The 12,108-nt window shown below is 47.6% G+C and overlaps 1 non-coding gene across 1 annotated transcript; it reads right to left on the bottom strand.

The window, feature by feature from the left end:
• Positions 1-5,989: 5,989 nt before the first annotated feature.
• Positions 5,990-6,074, bottom strand: TRNAR-UCU (transfer RNA arginine (anticodon UCU)). Its single transcript is given in 2 exon segments — positions 5,990-6,025; positions 6,038-6,074. It is a non-coding gene; the product is annotated as a tRNA-Arg (tRNA).
• Between the last annotated feature and the right edge of the window lie 6,034 nt (positions 6,075-12,108).

The following is a 12,108-nucleotide window of genomic DNA, read 5'->3' as shown; positions in this document are numbered from 1 at the left end:
AAGAATTGAATGAATGAGGATAATGGAACTCTTCAATCTTGGTGATAGCCTTCCAAGTCTCGATTGAGGAAAGTAAGCACAGCAGATCTGGGAAGCTTGCACTGCCACTGCAAATTCTTTAGGTACTGATGTTTGTAGCCTTCCAAGATCACATTTATTTAAAACAAAGGTTTATGCTGCTTTTAAATGACCCTGAAATATTTTTTGTGCTGCTGTTGCAGGTATGTACCCCTAATTACTAGTTCTAGGATACAAGATAAGAAAGGAAACTTAATGGCAGTATTTGAACTACTACCACATCTTTTATGCTGAGCAGTCTGTGTCAGAATTGGTCAAAGAGTACTGATAATCCTCTGGGTATTTTTAGTTACTGTTTTTCATCATAAGAACATTGAATTTTGAAGACTAACTAAAGATGTTTAAAGGAGAAGAATTTTATATACAATAAGTGAAATATTCTACAGTAGGAAATATGAATTATGTAGCTTAGTAAATAGTTAGTTTTGAGTTTCTATTTTTAAACCAGAGGTGGGCAAAATATGACCTGTGGGCAGGATCTGGCCTCCCAAGAGATTTCAATCCAGCCTGCATCAGGTCCCTCAACCCCACCTGGCCCAGGCCCTGGTGCATGTGCCAGGTCCCACTCCTTGCAGGTGAGGTGCAGCAGCTAGACAGCTTCTCAGCGGCCCCTGCAGCAGCAGCAGCTCTCTGCCCAACTGCTTGCTGCTGGCAATCTGCCCCACACCCATTGCTTGGGGTGCTGGACAAGGAGGCAGTCTCCATGGAGACTGGCCCAACCCAGGACCCCTGCAGACATGGTGCGCGCTGCCAGGCAGATGGGATGGAGCTCTGGGCAGGCAGGGAACAGGAACCACTGGCGGCTGGGGCGGGAGTTGCAGGGCCAGGTCCCTGAGCACAGCTGTGATCCACTCCCTGCACGTCCCTGCCCACAGAACCGGTGCCTGTCTCAAGGATGTTTGGGGAGTGAATTGCAGCTCTGCTCTAGACCATGACCCCTGCCCACCTGCCCCACTCCCAAATGCTGTTCTCTGGTCAGCTGTGGCCCCATCTCATTTGCCTAGCTGAGCACACCCTGCTTTTGGCAGTCCCAGACCTGTCTCTGTGGAGACCCTGCTTGCCTCCTCCATCCAGCATCCCCATTAGTGGGTGCAGGGCAAAAGGGCCTGGGGCTGGATAGAATTAATTGCCCCTCTGCACCAAGCCACACCCTCTTCCCTCCACTGCCCAGCCTTCTGGCCTGGAACAGCTCACTGAAACTCCTTAAGTGGCCCTCCAGCCCAAATAATTGCCCATCCCTGGTTTAAGGACTAGATACTTCTGCTTATAATGGCCTCAGCTATTACAAAGTTTAAGGTAGAATTTAAAGCAATTGCTGGGTGCAGACATGTATAACAATTGAAACATTCACAAATGTCACTGATCGGGAATTGGGTTACAAATATATGAAGCACTAGGGGCTGGGAGTGAACACCCAACCCAGCACACACTGCAGTAGGTGATTTACAGGGGAAGTACCTACACTCATGTTTTAGAGATCCCTGGAGACTGGGTGACCTGTGGCTGGGGACTAGGCCTGTGCGAGTAGGCAGCTATTTGATGCAACTTCGGATCTGACCACTTCGGATGCCAGGGATCTGATCCAGAGCTCCGGACCGGGTCCCAGCTTCGATCTGGCTGAAGTGGCTCCAAAGCTTCAGAGCCGCCTCGGAGCTCTGGCCATAGGGTATAATGGGGAATCAATGAAATATCTATAACTTTGTTGGTTTTTGTCTGATATGGATGAACTTTGGGTGGTAGCCTCTGCTGAGAGCATGAAACCTGCCAGGTTTCAAGAGGATCGGTGCAGGGGTTTGGGGGTGGTTCTTGGGTCTAGGTTTTGTGGTTCCCAGGGACTAGGGGTGGAAGGTGAGAGGTTGTGGTAGAGTAGTAAACCTGTGCATTGCCAGCTGAACTGAAGAAGAAATTTGCCTGTGTCCTTCAGACCTGCATTTATACCTTTTTTTCTAAAGCTGTCCAATATTGACAACTGACGACAACGGAGGGCCAAAACTTTTTTAAAAAATAAATAAATAAATAAAGTTTGGTGATTTGTAGGTTATTAGTTCACAGTTATGTACGAAGCACCCTCTTCTGGAAAATCAGTACCTGCCCAAGGATCAAGTTGGGCACATGCAAATCCCTTCAGAAAATATTGGCTTAGATAGTCTGTTCTACTATAACTATTCCTATATTCAGCTCTCAGATAGGTGCAGACATTATTGATTATATAAAGCCAGGGCAAAGAAAATTTAAGCATGCTTTCATACTCTATCTTGATGCCTTAACTTAAACCTGGAGGTAGAAGGAAATCAATATTAGATGGAAAAGGATAATATTATGATGATAAACATTTTTAAACGTTTAAGTAGTCCTAAGCATTTGCATAAAATTCAGAAGAATTTTTTCCAGCTATTTTAAAATTATTTTTGTTAAAATAGTTCTGTGTGTAAAATTTAGGTTGAGTATCAGTACTCCCTGTTAATGGTTATATTGTTGCATAACTGCATGCTTCCCCTCTTCTAATATTATAAAAGCCTAAGTCTGTCTGTCTATAACACTTCATTCGCACTCTGATTGGCTGTCTGAAACAACCAATCAAAGTGCTGGAAGCATGGGGGGAGCACCGCCATGATTCCAAAGCTGTGCAGAGGACCGGACAGAGGGGGTGGAGGAGCCAAGGCCTCGGCTCCCCCACCCTGCTACCTGCAAGAGGCAGAACAGCGGCAGCATAGGGCGTTAGGTGGTGGCACTCAATCCCAGCCCTCCCCCTTTCCTGTCATTCTTGATGGGCAATTGGCTAGTTTACATACTATCAGGATAAATAGTAATACATTAAAGAAATATTTTCAAAATCTCGTTTAGACTTAATAGGTAGGTGTATATTGTGTCATCCTTTGTTTATAACTAAGCAACAGATTTGCTCAGTATTTTATATTGTATCAAATGGAAGTCTGACATGACCAAGTCCGTGAAGAGTAACATTAAAGCAAACTGATCAGAAAACGTATTTATAGAAGAGCAGTGGTTTTGAGATGAGTATTTCTGCAAATAAATTGTGTCAGGTATTGGTTTGCTTATCTCTCTCATGTACTGGCATGTAAAAAATGCTCAAGTTACCCTGAGCGGGGTGATACTGTCTTTATTGACTGACTGGAAAATATAAGCTCTGTTGGTGCCAAGAGATTTCCTTGTGTTTAGCAGTGTTCTGTTTTCTGTATATGCTGCTGATGACTCAGATGTCCTTACATTGTTTTGTGTTCTTTGGTGGATTTTAATAGTAGGCTTGTTCTCTTGTTTTCCTGTACTCCCCCTGGTTCTGTCTTTATTAAAGCATTGTCTCTTGTTTTGGACTGTAAGCTTTCTGGGATAGAGCTTTTGTTCTATGTGTAGAGTACAGTGAGGTCTTGATCTTTGAGTAAGGCTCTTAGATGTGATGGCAGTCCATATCATGAACAATAAATTAGTCATGTTAAATCCAATCAACAATGGTATGGTGAACAATTAACAATATTGTGCCATTAGCATGCACTGTAGTTTGGAAGTCAATTAGGGGTGGACAAAATAAGGCCTGCAGGCTGGATCCAGTCCACCAAGGGATTTTCTCCAGCCTGCAGCAAATCCCTCAGTTCTGCCCGGCCCAGATGTAGGGGCAGCCCAGGCTGTGGCACATGTGGCCAGTCCCAGGCTGGTACAGCAGCTGGTCTCATTTTCCAGCTGTTCTTGCACCAGTGGCTCCTGGCTGCCACTGGACCCAGCCCTGCCGCCCAGACACTGTGGCCCATCCAGCCTGTACCTGCTGCAGGGAGCGGGACCCACCCAGGCAGGGGAGAGAGCAGTGTTCAGGAGCAGGATGAGTGGGCAGGATCTTGGGGCGATGACAGCAAGGGGCCGCAGCTGAAAGCTGCAATCTGCTCCCTGCATGGCCCTGCAACAGGTGCAGGTTCCCCAGGCAGGGGCATGTGGACAACAGGTCACAGCTCATCCTTGACCCCATGCTGTCACCACTCAGTGATCCAGCCCTGGTCCCACCCACCTGTCCCACTCCCAGATGTCACTCCCTGACAACCCATGGCCCCATCCCAGTCACCTGGCCGAGCACAGAGCAGAGCCATTTAAGGAGTTTGGGTGAGCTGTTGGGGGGAGGGGTGTTAACACAGCCTGCAACCGCTCACCAAAGCTCCCGAAGTGGCCCTGGGGCCCAAATAATTATCCACCCCTGATATAAACAAAATATAACACTGCCACTTCTCGCCGCTGAATCCTCTCCTTCTATAAATTGTCCTTCTGACACCTTTAGGAAGTTCTGCCATCAGCTTCTTTTCTCCAAATTTGAATGCATCTTTCTCCTAACTATTTATTTCCAGACATCACTACCATGTATGTGATCTCCTAATAATGAATATGTTTACAGAGTTTTGTCACTTTCTTTTCAACATCCTCAAAGTCAGGTCTTCTCCTCTTCTCTCCAGTGCTAGTTTCTACCTATACACTAGCATCTTTCTTTGATTATTAAAAGCCCTTCTTCCCCATCTGTCAATCTGCTTGTTTTTCCCACATTGCTTTTATCTTGTTACACTGTAATAAGCTCCTTGTCACCACCTGAAAGATTCTGTATTTTTGCCTTTACTTTTTCTGACTGCCCCGTGTAGGCTGTCTGGGCCCTCTTCCTACATGTTGTCTTCTTGTTCCCTTATATTCTTGTCAATCTTTGTACCTTCTACTGTACTGCCCCCTGTGCTTGGACAGTTTTCCCTGGTCTCATGGGCTATTGGTCTCCTATTCAGGTAATTCTTTTTCTTGTCAAACTTTTGAACTCTTCCAACTTGAACTCTTGTGCTCTTTCTTATCTCCACTTAGATTTTCAAGCTTTTGGGGACCTCTTATAGGGGTCCATAAGATGACATATATTTTCAACCCTGCATAAATGGTTTTTAATGAGTTCCCTGCTCTAGAGCTCTTTTTGCACAAACTAGACAAAACTCCACAAATGAGAAGAGATCATTGGTACATACAAAGGTAGGAAAAACTAAAAAACAGTAAACAAGAGTCATAAATTGCACGGTGGAATGAGGTTTTATAGGGGAAGCAGACTGTGTACAACGTCTAATACTGGTTCATTTAATGTAGAAATAAACATTCTCCATCGTGCATGAGTGCTGTAGTTTTAACCCCTTTTTCCAAAGTGCTGTAACTGACAAAAATATTTAATCTGAAAAACTTGAGAATGAGGTCCATGAAGCTTATCATGAGGTACCAGAAAGATGTATGGTAGAAATCAAGCTAAAAAAAATGTGTATTCATAGAAAAGATTGGAAGCTGCATACAACTGAGCTGACAGTAACAACGAGTGCCAGCTGGGAGCCCCTGTGACTGCTGCAGCGGGCTCAGTGTCCCCCTCTGGAAAGCAAGGTTTCTGTCATCGGCATTGTGGTGGGGACTGCCATGCTGTCACCTGTCCTTTTATTTCGAGGTAGTGACAAGGTGCTGCTTCATTATAAGCTTCATGGACTTTTTTCCAGGTTTTCAGCTGATTTGTGTTTTTGGTCATGGTTACAGGGTTTTGCTGTAGTTAAAGCTACAGGAAAAACCCTGCGCTGCTGCTCGGCGAGAGCTACAAGCGGTGCTGAGACTCCCAGGTGGCTGCATTTGTATTTATTTGGGGCCATTCGCTGGTGAACCAAGTCGTGTTGGATCGGTCCCGGACGCTCGTCTCGTCCGGTCCGTGAAGCCCCACGGCCCTGAGCCTGGACGTGGTTTTAGGGGCGAGTTAAGTGTCGCTGCCACTCGCCGTCCCTCGGGAAAGAGGCCTCTGCTCCATCCTGTGACTGCAGACAGTTAGAGCCGCAGGGATCCGCTAGCGCCTGCGGGAGCTGGAAGTGAAATGTGGAAAAAATAATACTGAAACGAAAAAAAAAAAAGAGGAAAAGCACGACTCCGCCGGGACTCGAACCCGGAACCTTTGAATCCCTTCACCCTCTAGAAGTCCAATGCGCTATCCATTGCGCCACGGAGCCACCTGTTGGACTCAGTGCGCATCGGCCCTACAGTGAAGCGCGGCGGCGCGGCGCGGCCTGGCCCCGCTCTCGGCGGCGCTGCGGCGCGGGCCTCCTCGGGCCAGGACTTCCAGCCGCCGCGCTCCGGGGGCCCCGAGCGCTCCCCTGCCGCTGGGGCAGGTCCCGCCTTTGGCCACACGCCTCCTCCCCGCCCTGGCCCCGGGGCCCGAGCCGGCAAGCCGCCTGCGGCGCTCCTCGGCGTGGGGCCCGCAGCCCAGCCCTGCCGAGAAACCGCAAAGAAAACGCGTCTGCACGCGCACTGGGGCGTTTCTTCCTGCCATGCTGCAGCCCTTGCCTTCGCAAGCTCAGCGAGAGAAAGGGAACTGTCCCTTCCAGCCGCAGCAGCGACTATCCAGAGAAAACAGGTGGGATCCGCTGCAAACCTGCGAGCAGCTGCAGTCCGGGACAGGTGACACGCGGCCATTCCCGGGACAACGAACGACTCCTGGCCTTGCGCATCCTCGCGGACGACCCCGGTCAGCAGCTGCGTCTGGGCCCGCAGCCGCCGCGGTGTCCCTGCTGCCCTGGAGCGCATCTCCGCGTCGCACGAGTCACGCGCACTGTTAAACATCTCGGTGCCGGCTGGCCCTAAGCAATGCCAAGCAGGAACGGCAGGCTTCATCCTGTGGCAAGCACAGGAGCATACTTGCACTTGACCGCAAACCCGAGAAAAGCAAAGGTTTTTATTTTGTATTTTCGGGTACCTCTGCTCACAGCTGCCTCTGCGGGCGCAATCAGGCAGCAGCAACTGGGTATGAAATCGCAATACGACTCAACAGATTAAAAGGGGAAATGATTAGTGTAGCCCGTGGGAACTGCAGTGGGGTTTAGGCAAACAGATCGTGACGATCTGTTTTGTCAGATAATAGGGCTTCGGTAGAAATGTAATCAGGCTACCCCGAGAAGCTCGAGAGCAGTACAGGCTCATTAGGTGGCGATAGGGAGAGAACAGTAGATGGTGACAGGGAGCCTGAAGCTACGGGGTAGCTTTCCTCTTGGGTTTGCAGTTATTTCTTCCAGTTTCTGTCAGTAATGGTTCTTGTTTTCTCTCATGAGCTTGCCACAATGACTTAATTCAAAATGATCACTAGCAGCAAAAAATAGTTCTGCATAACACAGGATTTAAGACTGGCTCACATCCTATTTTGCAGAAGGAAAGAAATCCCTTTTAAGAGATATACTTTGACCAGCTGAAGGTACCAGCATAAGAAAATTCATTGCTATGTAAAATTAAACATCAAATATCTACTGCATTTTCTTGCATACTCATACCCTGGAATATAATATGCACTTTATTTTTTAAGTGAAGAATGACTAGAAAAAATATTTTTCTAGAGTTATGACTGCCTAGAGAAATGTCACAGCCTAATCTTTAGCTGACTCACCCTCCCTTTTTTGCTCAATCTAAAACCCTAGCTGTTGCTGAAGAAAAGCCCCCCCCCCATGGATGGATCTTTAATTCTGAAAAGAGTTAAAGAATCTCCAAGGCTGTGAAATAGGAGGAGAGAAACTAGGGGCAGCTAGCAGATAGCAAAATTGCCCTAAGAAAAGTTAGCTTGATTGGTGGAATATTAGTGAATAGTAATGCAACAGGAGCTGCACTGTGTAGCAAGGATCAGTGTAGGGTTTCATAGTTTCTAGGGTCGGAAGGGACCTGAGTAGATCATCTCGTCCGACCCCCTGCCATGGCAGGAAAGAATACTGGGGTCAAATGACCCCAGCGAGATGTGTATCTAACCTCCTCTTAAAACCCCCCAGGGTAGGAGCCAGCACCACTTCTCTTGGAAGCTGGTTCCAGACCCTAGCCGCCCTGACAGTGAAGTAGCGCCTCCTGATATCTAGCCTAAACCTGCCCTCCGCCAGCTTGTGACTGTTATTCCTGGTCACTCCTGGCGGTGCTCGGGGGAACGGGGACTCCCCCAATGCCTGCTGATCCCCCCTGACTAGTTTATAACAGGGCAGTAGATCCCCCCTCAGCCTTCTCTTTTGGAGGCTGGACAGGTTCAGGTCCCGTAGCCTCTCCTCATAGGGCCTGCCCTGCTGCCCCCTGATCATACAAGTGGCCTCCTCTGGACCCTCTCTATGCTGTCGACATCCCTCTTGAAGTGCGGCACCCAGAACTGGATGCAGTACTCCAGCTGCGGCCTGACCAGTGCCGCATAGAGGGGGAGGATCACCTCCTTGGACCTGCTCGAGATGCATCTGTGGATGCATGACAAGGTGCGGTTGGCCTTCCTGACTGCATCCCCACACTGCCGGCCCATGTTCATCTTGGAGTCGATGATGACTCCAAGATCCTTTTCTGCCTCCATGCTGACAAGAGGGGAGTTCCCCAACCTGTAGGTATGGTGCCAGTTGTTCCTTCCCAGGTGCATCACCTTGCACTTGTCTGTGTTGAATCCCATCCTATTCACATCCGCCCACCCTTGTAGCCTGTCTAGGTCTGATTGTAGCCTGATGCTACCTTCTAGTGTGCCCACATCCCCCCACATCTTAGTGTCATCAGCAGGGTGTTTCTGTGCTGGTCAGAAAATCATCTTCCCCACTTAATATATGCACGCCAATTTGCAGGGCTGATTTGGAGGAACAGGTGCATGCTGTATGTTACAAAATATGATAACATCCAAGCCAAAACATACAGTTTGTATGTTACTGTCATTTACTTATATTATGGTAATAGCGGTCTCAGTCACATCAGAACCCCATAGTGCTAGATCTTTTAGAGATCCCAAATAACACTGCTGCCCATCTTCAAAGCATTTGCAGCCTGAACAAAAATGTAAGTAACACAAACAAGTACAAAGGGAGGAAATTATAACAGTAATAGAGACATATTTTAACATTTATTTGGTCACAGTGATCAGGTGAATTTAATAGCTTAATTAGCCATGACTTTTTCTTCTTCATGATATTACCATTTAGGCCCCAGTTCTACAAACACTTCAAAGACTACAAAGACCCCAACAGGACTATTCCTATATGTGTGAAGCTGAGTATGCATAAGTGTTTACAAGATTGGGGCCTTAAATTATTTTTGTTTGTAAATTGTTCACCACCTATTTTTAATGTTAGAATGATGAAGCTGGGGGTAAAGCCAACGGGAGGAAGAGTGTTCTTAATTAGAAGATATTTTTAAAAGCTGTAAAAATGTGTGGATGGGAATAGCAAAATAGGGCAAACTAGAGAGAATGACTTGAATGCATTTTTCCAGATATGAATTAAAACAGATTTCAATGGCGTGTTTGATGAATATGCCTGAAGTAGTGCTCTGCATAATGTGAGCTGTACATCCTGTTGTCTACCCACCCAAGTTCATAGTAAAACTTCTTTTGTATTAAACAATTTTCAGGTTGTCATGTAGTCATGCTCTGAAGACAACCAGGCTTCCTACAAATGTTAAGATTGTAGTAGGTGATAGTAGAAAAGACCTGTGAATTCTGTGAACTTGTTCCATTGTCAGTATAGGATCAAGAACCCTGATTCTTTATTTCCTTAAATCTTATATTGTCATTTACAATGTTACAAACTCTTTTGCTATTTATTTTCTTGAGTCCCTAGAGTCAAATGATTAGTGAGAATCTCAGTTTTTATTAAAACATGGAAGGTATGGCTGTAGAGAAAAGCTTGAAATTGTGACCTAAAGTTGCAAAAACTAGAAGACAAATCAAACTAATACAAAATGTATTAATTTTTTAAAATCTCATGATTTTTGAGCATTTAGATTTGGTAACATCATGTTTGTACTTGCACAAAGTGGCTGATTTATACAGTGGCAAATGACTGTACAAGCTACTAGACAGTGAATCAGGCCTGAGTTCACAGTGAGAAGGCTGAAGTGGTAAATGTGCATGAGAGGCCTCTGAGACTCATACCATCATCTTCTACTTTTTTCAGATTTTCTGTTTGTTTCATTTGTGTACATCCTGATTTAGGAGGAGGATGAGCTGACTGCTGATAAGCTGGCTATTGATGTTCTCTCTACAGAAGCCCTGCTTTTGAATTAAGACAATAAGGTGAGTGGGAGGGAGTTTAGACTTTGAGGACCTAGAAACATATTCAGTTCTCTTTAGCAATATGTTATTTAGTAATCACTAAGAGCCAAGGAATCTGACAGAAGTCTGTTTCATTCAGTATGCGAGATGTAGCTGATCTGCTCTGGGTAACATGCCTCTGCAAAACACAGCAACTAGTTCCTGTTGGCTCTTGCAAGAACCTCTCAGAAACACAGTTCCCCACATCTTCCCTTCCCACCCAAATATAATGGTACTAAGAGTTAGAAAACAGCATTGGAATAATACAGAGTTTCAAACACAATAAATAAACTACTAACAACATTCAGTTAGTCTTTGAGGTGCTTGCATTGTCACGTTGACTGTGGATCTCCTGTGAGCCATCCACATCACCGTTGCAAGACTAAGTGCGTTAGCTCTGTTTGTACACGTTCTGGGGTTCAGATGTCTTAGCATGCTGCTTTTTTTCTGCCTGACACCTTCTTAGGCAAGGCGCCCAATTCAATACCTGTTACCAGTGGCGTAATAGGGTTGAGTGACCAGGACACCAGCCTTGGGGGCCTGCTATGAAGGAGTGCAAGAATGACAGTGACTGCCACTATTGGATGGTGATCATGACCACTACTGGCCCAGACACTAACACTCTTCTGGATGCAACACTTGCATTTTACACCTTTATCTGTTATTTCGTTTCATCCTGGAATCTTGAGAAAGTGTTATCTATTCCTATACTATTATGTATCCATCTAAGCCAGGGGTGTCCAACCTTTTTGAATGTGGGACCGGATCATGAACTTTTTCTCACCCAGTGGGCCAGCAGGAGCAGGTGCTCACACGACCTGTCCAGTCCAGCCACAGCCTGGGGGCGCAGGGGTCAAGGGGTGCTGCCTGACCCCGCCGTGTCCTCCCTGCCACCTGGGCAGCCACAAGGATGTCCCATATCTGCACACCTGGGCTCAGCAGCCAGGGGGACGTGGGGACTCTACAGGAGGGTGCAGGATGTGCAGGGACTTTTCTGTTTTTTTGCACCGGTCCTGGAAGCAATGCAATACCAGGTCAATGCATGGAGTGGATGGAGCACGCTCCGGTTCCACCACCCAATACCAAAAAGAATCAGCTCAATATAGACCTCCGATGGAGGACATATCAGAGACAATCACCTGCCCTGGGGAGCTCGCCTACGCTGCTTCCCCTACTCCCTCTCCCCTAGGGCAGCCTGAACCCAAGCAGTCCCTCCCTCCCTGGGGCCCACGACTCACAACCCCCAGCACAATGTCTGTGGGCTTGAGGGGATGCGGGGAGGTGGGAGTGGTGCCGGCTTTCCACCCCAACAGCCACAGCAGCAGCAACAGCAGCATCTCCTGTGGGCCCAACCACAGCATCCCTCCGCGGTGGCATCCGCGCCCCCTGCGCCCACTCGCCCCCTGCACTGCAACCTGCTCCAGCCCACGCCGCTGGCGGGGACCAGCTCAGGGCGGGGCCAGCATGCAAATGAGGAAGGGAGGGACGGGGCTAGGAACAGAAACCCTGCAATGTGGGAGAGGGGAGGAGCCGGCGTGCAAATGAGGAAGGGAGGGATGGGGCGGGGAAGGGACACACTGAAATGAGTGGGGAGGGGAGGAGCCGCGCTGCGTCGGCAATGTCAAGCTGACGCAGTGCATGTGAGAACCTTGTCCCTTCAGCCCTTAAGCAGCCGTTAGGAAGCTGCTGAGGGGCTGGGGGCGGGACAAGGGGTTCCTGTCGCAGCACTGCGGGACACAGAAAACGGCTTGGTGGGCCGCGTGGTGGCCTGCAGGCCGTATGTTGGACAAGCCTGATCTAAGCTAATCTCTTTATGCTTTTTATCCAGGTTGTCAGTGTTCCACTAGTACCGGCAAACACTTACAAATAAATGAAATCCACTTCAGGTCTTGTACATTTTTTTCCAAATTCCAGGCAGTGTCTTGCCTGTGATAGCATATGCAGTTCTATGTTTACTTTTTGTG

This window comes from Crocodylus siamensis, chromosome 5 (assembly GCF_052110815.1).
Source record: "Crocodylus siamensis isolate JL-2025a chromosome 5, ASM5211081v1, whole genome shotgun sequence".
Taxonomy (NCBI): Eukaryota; Metazoa; Chordata; order Crocodylia; family Crocodylidae; genus Crocodylus; species Crocodylus siamensis.
This window is presented reverse-complemented; position numbering and strand designations above follow the sequence as displayed.